Raw genomic sequence first — 11,590 nt, 5'->3', positions numbered from 1 at the left:
GTTAAAACTACATATTGTCAAAAATAAACCCTATAGTGTCCTTGAGCAAGGCACTAAACCGCTGATGCCTACTTTAACCAAAGAGGTCACATATTGAAAGAGGACTTCCACCCACTTGCAAAATAAGTGGCTGAAAAAGTCCAGTTAGGGTCACCAGTTAAGGTGACCTCCACCTATACATCATGTATTATGATCTGACGACACTGAAGCCAACACACTCTTCTTTCAGAGGTCTGGCCCCAAGTTGGTTTATAGCACAAACAACAGTCGCCACGTGGGAGAAGACTGAGGACCTTTAAAAACACAACCCTGGAGGCTGAGTCTCCAGAGGGTTACTTTTGGTCCAGAGAGGACCGTGGTAGTTGTGGACTTCATACCGCACAAGGACTGTAAACCTCCCTCCTGTCTGCTGTTTCACTAGTTCCCACAGCAATAAAAGATGTGAATGAGAAAGGCAGATTAGCAGACACTGCCTGGCTGAGATCTTTACTTTCTCTCTTTCACTGTTAGTAAGGGATGGATGATGCTCCATGACCGAGTTGGCTCTACTGCCTCGCTCCAGTGTTCATTATTAATGTTTTTATCCAGGTACATTGGTATTTAATTTCTATTTGATTTTCCAATTTTAATTTTTGCTTTCCCACATTATAAATATTTTTCTTTAATTGATTGATAATGTGAGAATTGTGAAGTCCTATAGTTCCATAAAGTAAGTGTGATTTAGGGCTACACGACTAAACTTGACTGACAGCTTGGCAGTTAAAAAGTTCCCAGTCGAGAAGCAGGTCAAATCATCCTCATTGTGTAAATTATGAGCCCACCAAATCCACAAAAACATAGTTTTGCGTGACCTTGGGTTTGTAGTGCTGCTGCTGCCTGTCAAATTACATTGACATCCAGTGCACTTTGTTCTCATTTGGAAAGGGTGGTTGACTGGTAACAGCACAGGGAGGCATAGAAAAATACACTCCCTCAGACATGTGCTGAAGCAATCAAGGAGCTGAGGGAGGATGGCAACCTTTCAAAGAGGAGCTTAGGCTGGGAGAGAGAGAGCGCAGGCCCCCAGGTCGTCTTCCCATTTCATACTAAATTGCACTTGATCACTTCAGGCCAAAAACCGCATGCATCCTAAGACCGCAGCCTGTTAAAGGAAGTGAAGCTGGTTCCTGGGAGAATGACATTGACAGACACAGAAGAGAAAGAGGAAGACAAAACCTGTAAACCGCGCCAATCAGATATGACAGTGTAGATTCAGTTAGATAGATTCCCGGTACTTTCTACAGTCTGAAGATAGGAATCCTTCAAAACAAAAATTGAAAGTAGCTTGTTTTGCTGTTGCTCAACTTGCCGGGAAATTCTTAAAACATCCAGACTAGACATGATGTCATTGGCATCAGCAGAACTGTCAACTAGCTTAAGAAATAACCCCCCAACTGCAAAACACCTGTAATTGAATTAGTCTTCAAGGTACAGGGAGTGAGGATTCAATTACATGATTATGTCTCAGTCGAAGAATGGTGACTGTAATGGGCCCACAGTGGCCCGATTGTTGAAGTTCAGCTACTGAGAGTGTTCAGTCTGTGTGGGCTTTTTGTTCTTTCATGTCTATTTCTGTCACTGATGTATGTATGAAGCACTTTTGTGATTAACCCATTTTGTAAAAAAAAAAAAAAAAAAAAAAGTTCATTGGAAATAAATTTGACTTGACTTGAGTTGACCTAAATTTGAGAAATTTCATCTCTTCTGGGGACTGGTGTAATGAAAACATGTTGTTACTCTTGGCAGGTGAGGATCCACCACAAAACCCAAACTCAGCTGACCCATTTTAGCTCCTGACCATGACTGACAAAATGCTGACCTATTCAATCGAAAGAAAGGAAATCCTGCGCAATCTGAACTCCATCCGATTTTTATTAACATCTTTTTTGTCTGATATAAATCAGTCAAACACTAAATCCGTGCCATAAAAACTTTGTTTCACTGAGGGATAAACTCAATGATGGACCCTGACAGGGGTATGCGGCATAAAAGAGAAGCAACACGCGATAGTCTGGAAGTCATTATGCAAAGAAGGTTAAACTCTCTCTCGCTTAGTCCCCCCTAAAGCCACTGAAGTCCCTGAAGCCCCCGGAAGGCTGTAAACACGTTCTGAGAGCATTCTTCAGGGATGTCTCAGAAATGTTCAGCTCCCCTCATCCAAACAATGCACACACACAAACACACACTCTGCAAACTCGTACAGCACATGCACACACACACTCTGAACCTTCTAAAATGTCTGAGTGCTTCAGTGAAGTGACATGATAATATACAGCTGGTAATAGTGAAAAGATAAGGGGATGAAGTAAATCTGTTTTTCATTCTGTTTGGGTGCTTTTCTGCTAAATACCTTGAAAGAAGAGTTCTAGACAGTAATTTTCTATAATTAATTTATTCCAAACACATTTTTGGAGCGGTCACTTCTGTTGAGAAACTGTAGTCGGACTATTCATCAAACAATTTTTTTCAGGTAAAACTGCAGTATTTGTGTTCTTCCAGGGATGACATAATGATACCATGCTCCTCTGAAAACAGTATATCACAAAAATGTCAAATTACCTTCAGAACTCGTAACTGAGGCATCAAAATAAAGGTAGGATGCCCAACTGTGCCTGGCAGAAATCATTTGTCCTTCTTGCAAAATGTAACACTGGACACTTTTTTTTTTTTTTTAAAGGTTAAGCCAATGATTCACCTTAAAGGTGTGTATGACATTTTTCATATTGCTGTTGAAGCCATTGGAGGAGTTAACCATCTTAACTGCAGCCTGGTTTAGTTCAGCTAATGCTTTTTGGGGCAAAAGAAGGAAGGCAGGTAAACAACCTTTCAAGAAATAAAATGAAACAAAAGCCAGACACCAGGCCATTTCCTGCAAGTGTGTGAGTGGGTGGTTGTAGAAGTTTGTATGAGTAGGTGGGGGTGCATGTGTATGTGTGTTTGTGTGTAATGTTTGGTAGGCCCTTTCATGTTTCTTTCTCATAAGCGCTGTTTGACATTCCTGTACAGGGCTAGACCAAAGTATTTTTAAAGGATAAGGGGAGAAACTGAGGGTGGCAACAGGAGGGATAGGGAATAGAAAAGAAAAAATAAAGCACTTTTTATGCAATCAAATTTATATCAACCTCTTTCACTTTAACTTTTGTCTTCCAAAACCTCACAAATGCTTTCTCTTTTCTTTTTAATGTTTTAGTTGGGAGGTTCTTAACAGGAAGCCAAAATGTCTTAGTTGTGACATTCTAGTCTGTCTAAACAAGAACTCCCAGAGTGTTTTAATTGTTTTGCTTGACAGTGTGTGTTGTCTCCTTGTTAGTGTGTGTGTGTGTGTGTGTGTGTGTGTGTGTCTGTGTTTGGTGATGGGGGTGTTTAACAGCAGCTGCTGACCAGTAGCTGTAATTCATCCCATGTTCCAGTGCTCCTCAGAGAGAAACAGTGATCTTACGATCTGGACACTGCCCCTGCTAAATGTACTGGTGACTGCACGTAAGTTAAAATCAGAGTTATTTAGGAGTCTTATGGGAAATGCTCGTACTTCAGCCTGGTCTCCACTCCAGGCCCAAAAAAGGTTAAGCCAGAGTTCAGTTACAAACTGTGTGTCACACAGACATGGACACATAACCACTAACAGCCACAAAAAAGTGATGCACTGAGCCAATTTAAACTGATTTATTGTCATTGTCAATATACATACTTTTTAACATTTGCAATTAAGTTTCTATGTCCATCTCATACAGGTCCAATTAAAAAACATAATTATACATTTCAGATCAATATCACTGCAAAACTGTAATCAGTTGCTCAACTGGATTTCATGCAAAACCATTTCCACAGATTACAGAGATAAAGTAGATAAAACAACATCAACATCACTGTAGTCCAGGTAAGACGAGTCTATAGCCAGCTGCTTGAAGCAGCTAAATGGAATTCAGCCATCATTCATTTTATTATTTACACCTTTGCTTTTCCTACTGAGACATCAGAATGTCTTCTGTAAACAAACAAACACTACTGAAATGTTTAACTTGATGATGGGGCTAGATGAAAAGTTGAGAGATCATCAAAGTTATTACAATTCATCCTGTTTGTCTTAGTCTATCCAATATTTGTCCAGATATCTTTTGATCAAAGTGGTTGACCGACCGACCAACTGCCATCCCCAAAGCAATGCTGATAGCGTGGCCCAAAATAAACAGAAAATATACTTTTTTTTAAAACCAAAAGTTCAATCAGGGTCCCTGGTCAGTCTTTAACAAATTGCTCAAGTGTAGAGGTTTCAGAAATTACATTTCCAAAGCAACAGAAACCAGTAATTAAATAATTCAAATGTTTACGTTTGAGGTCACGGTTGGATGATGAAGTTGATTCTATGCTATAGAATCCTCCTGTCATGACCAAGAACATCATGACTCACTTCTGTACTCCACGGCTGTAAGAATTGCTTCAGCTAGCTGGCCATTTATGTCTGTGCCCCAGGGGTAACACAACCCTTCTTTGTGTGTGTGTGTGTGTGTGTGTGTGTGTGTGTGTGTGGACACTGGCCTTGCCCTAACACTGAAGCAGTAGCATACCTCTGTGACTGTGAAAGTCTCTCTGTTAAGTCTACCATATAATTGCTTGTCTCAAATTCAGGACCAGACTTGTCAAACAAGCCCATTGACGCTGATGTTTTGCTTTGTTGTGTGTGCATTTGAAGTGCAGTTGTTTGGAGTAATCAGTTTGGGAGTGGGCCAACAAACTATACATTTCAAAACATCAAATTTGATGGTCATGAAATGTGAACTAAAGAGGAATCTTGGCTCAAATGACTTTAAAAGATGCAGGAATATTTGAGGCTTCAGGTAGCCGGGTGAATGATATACCAGATTTCCAAGGGTCAACACTAGCTCAAAGCTAACCCATCTGCTAATTGGGAATGCAAAATTCCCAAATCCTGGACAATTAAAACTAAATATCAAAGCAAAGCTAGCCTTTATTTGGACAAAACACAGCTGACACTCATTGGACCTCATTTGATCCAATCTAGGGTTAGAAGAGGTGATGTCAAAGGTGTCTAACAAAGACACTTTTTGTCAAAGATGTTGTATCAGGAACCATCTTAAAATGGGAGTTTCCTGAGGTATCTACTCCACGTCAGTGGGAGAAAGAGTGAGACATCTCCCCTCCCTCCATTGCCTCTCCAGTATTGATCAAGTATGGTAAAAACTGAATGAATTCTAATTTGCTGGAACTACAAGAACCGTTCACTTGGTGGGCCTTGGACCTCACTTAAGGTATCCCTAAGGTAAGTTACAAAGATTTCAAGTACTATAATATGGTTAAAAGAATACTGAATCTATTCCTTCCCCCTTGAATTAGATTAAGCAGGAACACAAAAGATCAAATTTCTCTCTTAACAAACTCTGAATCTGAATGTTTAAAAATAACATCTAAACTTGATCATCCTGCTAGAATCCCTCTTTGTTTCTGCACTCTCTTCAGCAGCATATTTCCTGGTATGGCTGAAATGAACTCTGATGGACTTATCAGGGACTTCCCCATCGGTTTATGATGTGTGTAATTTTTTATCTGCACTTCACAACACCTGTTCCTCTTTTGACGTCTCTGAGTCAAAGATATTGTTGTTTGGTGGTTTGTGCTCATCCTTTGAAGTACGGCAAAGTGAAACCTGAGGTTCACTGAGGTGGTTTTGAAAAGATTTAAAGCAGGGGAACACACTTTTTCACAGCAGAAAGAAAACACTCTTCCATTTATATGGCTTATTTTCTTTATTTTGAGGTAAACACTGCACAACACTGTGTGCTTCTGTACACACGTTACAAGCCTCCCTCTTTTACAGGCAAACGAGAATCCCCAGTATACACTACAAAGCTACAGAGTGAGTTTGGAACATTCCTATAACCAACATAGAAGTTTCCAATTACTAACCACAATTAGCAGACAGAGGGATCACAGAGCATTGAGCTTGTTAAATCCCTTAAGACCCATTTACTAGCAAGGATTATGAACAAACTGCTACTGTTAGCCTCACGCAGTGACACTTCTACAGTATGCAATCATAGACATAGCAAAACATAGCATAACAAAAAAGTCCTGCATTCAAAATTTTATTCAAAGGTTCATTCACAAAATGAATGGAAAATATAAAATGTATAACAATAAAATGTAATATTCTCTCAATTACCCATGAAGATATTTTCAGGTTTTATTTGTCCAGGTTTTGAGATGTTTGTCTCCGCATTTTTTTTGGTCAGAACCGAAAATTAATGGAATTTCATTTTTGTGCTAACAGCTTTGAAAATTACTGTGGACAGTTTTCATTGGAACTCTTTTCTTCCTCCCCAAAAATAGTCCCAACATAAACAGATGATGATTATTCAGACTAACAGGGACATTGATTCTTGAAAGAGATGCTAAACAAGCCTTTTATGAGAATGAAAGAATTAGCAGCATGGTGTCATTCATGTGTAAGATGCATGAATGTTGTATTTGGCTCAATTTGGATTGTTTAATGTTCAACCATGCATATTTCACTGGTATAGAGGTGAAAATAATCAAGTATTATACTAAAATTGTACTTTATTAAAGTAAATGAGATAATGCATTGTGTTACTTTCTACATCTGCTATGGTAGGTGAACACCATTGCATGATTTGTGTGATCAATATTGTACCAAAACTAACCATGATCTGATTTCCACTAAGTACTTTGGTTTGGTTTAATTTATAATTCATGCACTTGGCTTTAATACAGGATAACATGCAAACGTTTAATCAAAATACATAGAAAACATACATCCTAATGTTGTGATGACACAAGTTTGTTTATTTCACATTTGGGTCTTTGTTTTGATTACACTTATTATATGTTTTTGCTGTATAATATTTTATAAATTATATTTATGTTATATGTGTATGTATAATAGATGTGTATACAATTATACTCAACATTAGAAGGCATTCCACATGTTGATATAGACAGACAGGGCAGAGACAGTCCTGCCAGCTGGCATCAGTAGTAGCGGCCTTCAACCCTGTGGTATTGTGCATCAACTGTAAATACGAACAAAGCAGTGAATGTGCTGAACTCAGTTGTCAACAGCTGGCATGTGTACACGTGGGAAACATTTGTGTGTTCTTCACGGGTCAGAAACTTCCAGCACAGGACAAAGAATGCATTGTTACAGTGTTGATCTAGTGTAATATCTGTGTGTGGGGCATTTAGTAATGATTCGTTTAGATCTGAATCAAGATCAGATGATTCCACAGTTCGAAGCCTCGAGCATCATTTCCCTTCATTTCAGTTCTCTCTACCTCCACCAGCAAGGGTTCAGTTCCTGATATTAATTTGTTGGTTTTTTATTTTCCTCTGTAAAGCAAACAAAGATCAGTACTTTCAAATATTTTGTTCATGAGGCAGTCATCTTCCACATGGAACCACAATTTTAATCAATTATTTGTCTGGAACATGAACTCTAACAGCAAGATGTAAAATGTTATCACATTGTTGCTAGATTGTTACCAGAAAGCTACAATATTTAGGTAAATTAAACCTGAGCCAGTTGCACAAACACAGACTTAGATTAGACAAATAGCGGCAAACTTAAAGGATAGGTTCACAATTTTTCAAGTCTGTCTTGAAACAACAGTCGGGTGCCCATATGAACATTCAAACTGGTTTTGCTTGCTCTAATCATTCCTCCTGTTCATAATGACCATTTTAACATGGGGTTCTATGGGGATTGACTCGTTTTTGGGGCCAGCCTCAAGTGGCAATTTGAGGAACTGCAGTTTTTGCCACTTCCGCTTCATTTTTCAACCCCGGAGGTTGCTGCTTGTTTGGAGAACAATCAAGAAACTTCCATGTTCTCATGTGAACCTGGAGTCATCACAACTGCTAACTGTAATTGTGACCAATTTCAGCGGTTTCAGTGGTTCCGAGACAGTATGTCTCCCATGGTTGAAACAACAAACACGACATCCTCGAGTCTAACAATCTGTTGTGCAACCAGGATGATGGATGATTGATTCAATTTAACGGTGCCCACATGAATTCCTAATGCCACTCCTGTTTCTGTGGTCCTTTCCAGTGCATGCTCTTGTCACATGGATTGTTTACAAGAGAGTATAGTACTGCTTGAGTAGTGGTTTAAAGCCTAGTCACAGCATCATATTGGCTCATTCGGCTATAATGATTGGGGTGGTGTCAATTATGGTTTTTGTTTGTAACACTGGAGGGAAGTTATCTATAGCTCTTTTAGGTTTTGGGTGGACAGTTTGGTGGAAATGATTTGATGATTCATCCTGGTAAGTTTAATAAGATTATCCATGTGTGAGAGAAAGAGAGACAGAGAGAAAGAGAAAGATAGAAAGGGCGGAGAGTCGTGAGAAAAAAAGGAATACATACACAAGTACCAGTCTAGATGCATTCCTGGTGCATCAAGATGCATCCTGGACAGAGTGAATGGCATATTGAGATGACATGCTGCAACATTTCTTTGAGCATTTTTAATCTGAAGTTAATGTTCTATTTCTAGCTTTTCCAGACAGAGGTCTGCCTTTATCTTGGATTGTTTTGCAATTTCAGTCAGATACTTAGTAGGAAAAGACCTTACTGACAGTTATAGTGTGGGAACATGACAAAAATTCTAATTCAACAATTCTTTTCTGTACTACTACTCATGAATCAATCACTTTGTGTTCAGGCACCAAATCATATATAATAATCTCATTAAACACAATCATATTAAAATATTTTGTCATTTAACTCATCCAACTAGGCACTTAGCCTCTCTTATGTTCATGTCAGCACACTGCTATATATATATATTCTTGTTGGATTGTCTGCCAGTATGTCATATTAATGGGCTACACTTGAAGATCCATTCACATCTGTCTGTTACTCCAATGACAGTAATGCCTGAGCAGCACATTAAATATTCATTGCTAGCATCTGGTCAATGTACATGTGTTTCTGTGTGTGAGCCCAGGAAACAGAACTAACAGCTAAAACTAACAGCAGAAACAACTTAAACTATCACTTTTTTGGGGGGGGGTTATAACATTTAAATTTTATCAAGCCGTGAAGTCATGTATAATTAAGGACGTGGCTGCATTGAGTGACAGGTTGCTAACTGTTAGGTGGCTTGTTTCAGCAGGCAGGCTTCATTCGGCCCACCTCAGCCCTACCTCTTTGCCCATTTTGGATTAGCCGCGAGTTAGACAGAATCAGGCACTGCCAAGATGGTGATGTCCGAAGCCGCCCACTTTGAGCTTCAAAACTGCTCTTCAGAAACCAATAGATGATGTCACAGTGGCTACGTCCATATTTTTTACAGTCTTTGGTAATATCTACAGATATGTCTACAACATTCAAGTATCTCTTGGCAGCAACCAGCACCATCTTGATTCTTCCGCTGTATTTCAGCAGCACAATTTAGGACCGTGACAATGAATGCCAAAAATCTTTTCGTTTCCTTGCAGATATTCTGATCAGCTCCATTCCTTTTCTGCTCTGGTTCTGCCACCATCTTGTTGTTTCTGTCCATTCTCTTAGTAGCTTCAGCATACGACAATCCCTTTTCTGTTCTCATCTTATTCACTTTCCTGTACTTGATTCTTTTTGGACACTGTGCTGATCCCATATCGTGATTTCCTTCTCAGTGCAGGCACTTAACTTGCTCTTTCGCACTTTACACATCTCCACATTACAGTTGTCCTCCCCACACCTCCCACATCTTCTGACTCCTCTACATACTGCAGCAACATGTCCATATTCTTGACTACAGAAACATCTGAGAGTAGCTCTCTCATATGGCCTCACCCTGTAACACACATAATCAAGGTACACTCAAAACTTAAACACATAAAATTACTGTCCTCTTTCTCCCTTTCTTGGAATCGAGTCATTCCCACAAGAAACTGTGAACGGTTGTCTGTCATGGCTACCACCAACTCCTATCAGTGATGATAAGCTCTGCCAATGGTGCCTCCTCAAATCCCTGATTGAACGGTTGGTTGTTTTTCATCTTGGTATGAACAATGTGTCTTACTCTCAAAAAAGAAAAAGCTCCCCTGCGCCTCCTCATGAAAACAAATAGCATAGTAGTTAGTATTGGCAGGTCTGTGCTGAACATAAAAACGTAATACGACTCTTGACTTTGTTTTCTGTGTTGTGATTAGATTTTAATGTTGCATGGAAAATTCAAGTCACATTGAAAACCAATTCATTTCTTATTTGTTATTAAATACAAAAAGCTAACAATATTTCCCTTTTGAGCTTTGTTTTTTATCTAATTTTGTTTTGTTTTGTTTTTATGTAGGCATGTCAAATCTCTCATCCATAAGTGGGAGCTACTCAGTACAAACACATTAACTCATCGCCATTTAGCAGTTTGACTTGGAAAATTTATGGGTTAGTGGTCTGATTTAGGAGGAACTGTGAAAGAAGGTTGTATATACTCTTCAAATAATGATAAGGATTTTCTTTTAGATATTTCCTCCAATATCGATTGTTCTTCTCTATCAGTTATTTATAATCACATCAACTTGCCAATATTAAGTATATAAGTCTGCAGCATTCTTATGATAGCTTTGGGCCTGTGGTCGTCTTATGCTATGAAATCATCTGTTTTTCATTTCTGACTCAGCAATATTGCAACCACATGAATTAAGCTTCACGATTTCCCTACAACTATTTGCTTCCCCATGGGGTGCTTAAGGCATAGCACTGTAAGTGGCACCATTGTTTCTTTTTTTTGTTTGTTTAAAGATCTTTATTGAATTTCACAAAGATGTTACCAGTCAAGATCTACATCTGCTGATATATTTGCCTACAGCAGACTTCTGTGCCTGACTTAAATTTGTTGTAGTGATTCCAAACTATAGGCAAATGATTGCAACGGCCTAATGAGATTCTGGTATTAAAATGATAAATGTGTGTTTTTAATTACAAACTCAACTTGCAAACAAACCTGCATGAGTTGATTTTTTGGCCACCTGGGGGCAGTACAACAAGCTGTACACAACACTGACATGTTAATGGCTTTTTGTGGAAAATGTGTTAGCACCACTTGCTTATTTACACATATGACATGTAGCAACATTAGGAGTCCTGTGTTTCTGGCCACCTGATGAATAAGTCCAATATTCGCTCTGATGTTTTGGTCTTGAAATATCCAGTGAAATATCCGGCTCATTAGCTGTTATATGCTCCGCTATATTCTATGTTCAGCTACTTGCTAACTTTATCTCTTTGTTTTGTGTTGGGAAGGTAGGTACAGCAGGTTTACCAGAGCTTTTTTTGCTGAAAACAGCTGACTGCTGCTGTAAACAGGGTTGATGAAAGCGGTTGAGACTGAGCCAAACACTGAAGTTGCAGGTCGTAAAACCAAAACAATGAGCTGAGAGAGGCTAAAATGTTCCCCTGAGCTGAGGGTAACTGCAAAGTCAGGTGATTGTTATCTGTGGATTTGTCACTATGAGCAACATTACACATATGTCAGATAAAATCCATTTATAATGTGAAAACAATATTGGTTAGTGCTGCTTTATTTTTT

The sequence above is a fragment of the Thunnus maccoyii genome, chromosome 13 (genome assembly GCF_910596095.1).
Source record: "Thunnus maccoyii chromosome 13, fThuMac1.1, whole genome shotgun sequence".
NCBI classification, from domain to species: Eukaryota; Metazoa; Chordata; class Actinopteri; order Scombriformes; family Scombridae; genus Thunnus; species Thunnus maccoyii.
The sequence above is the reverse complement of the archived record's forward strand: the minus strand, read 5'-3'. Positions refer to the sequence as shown.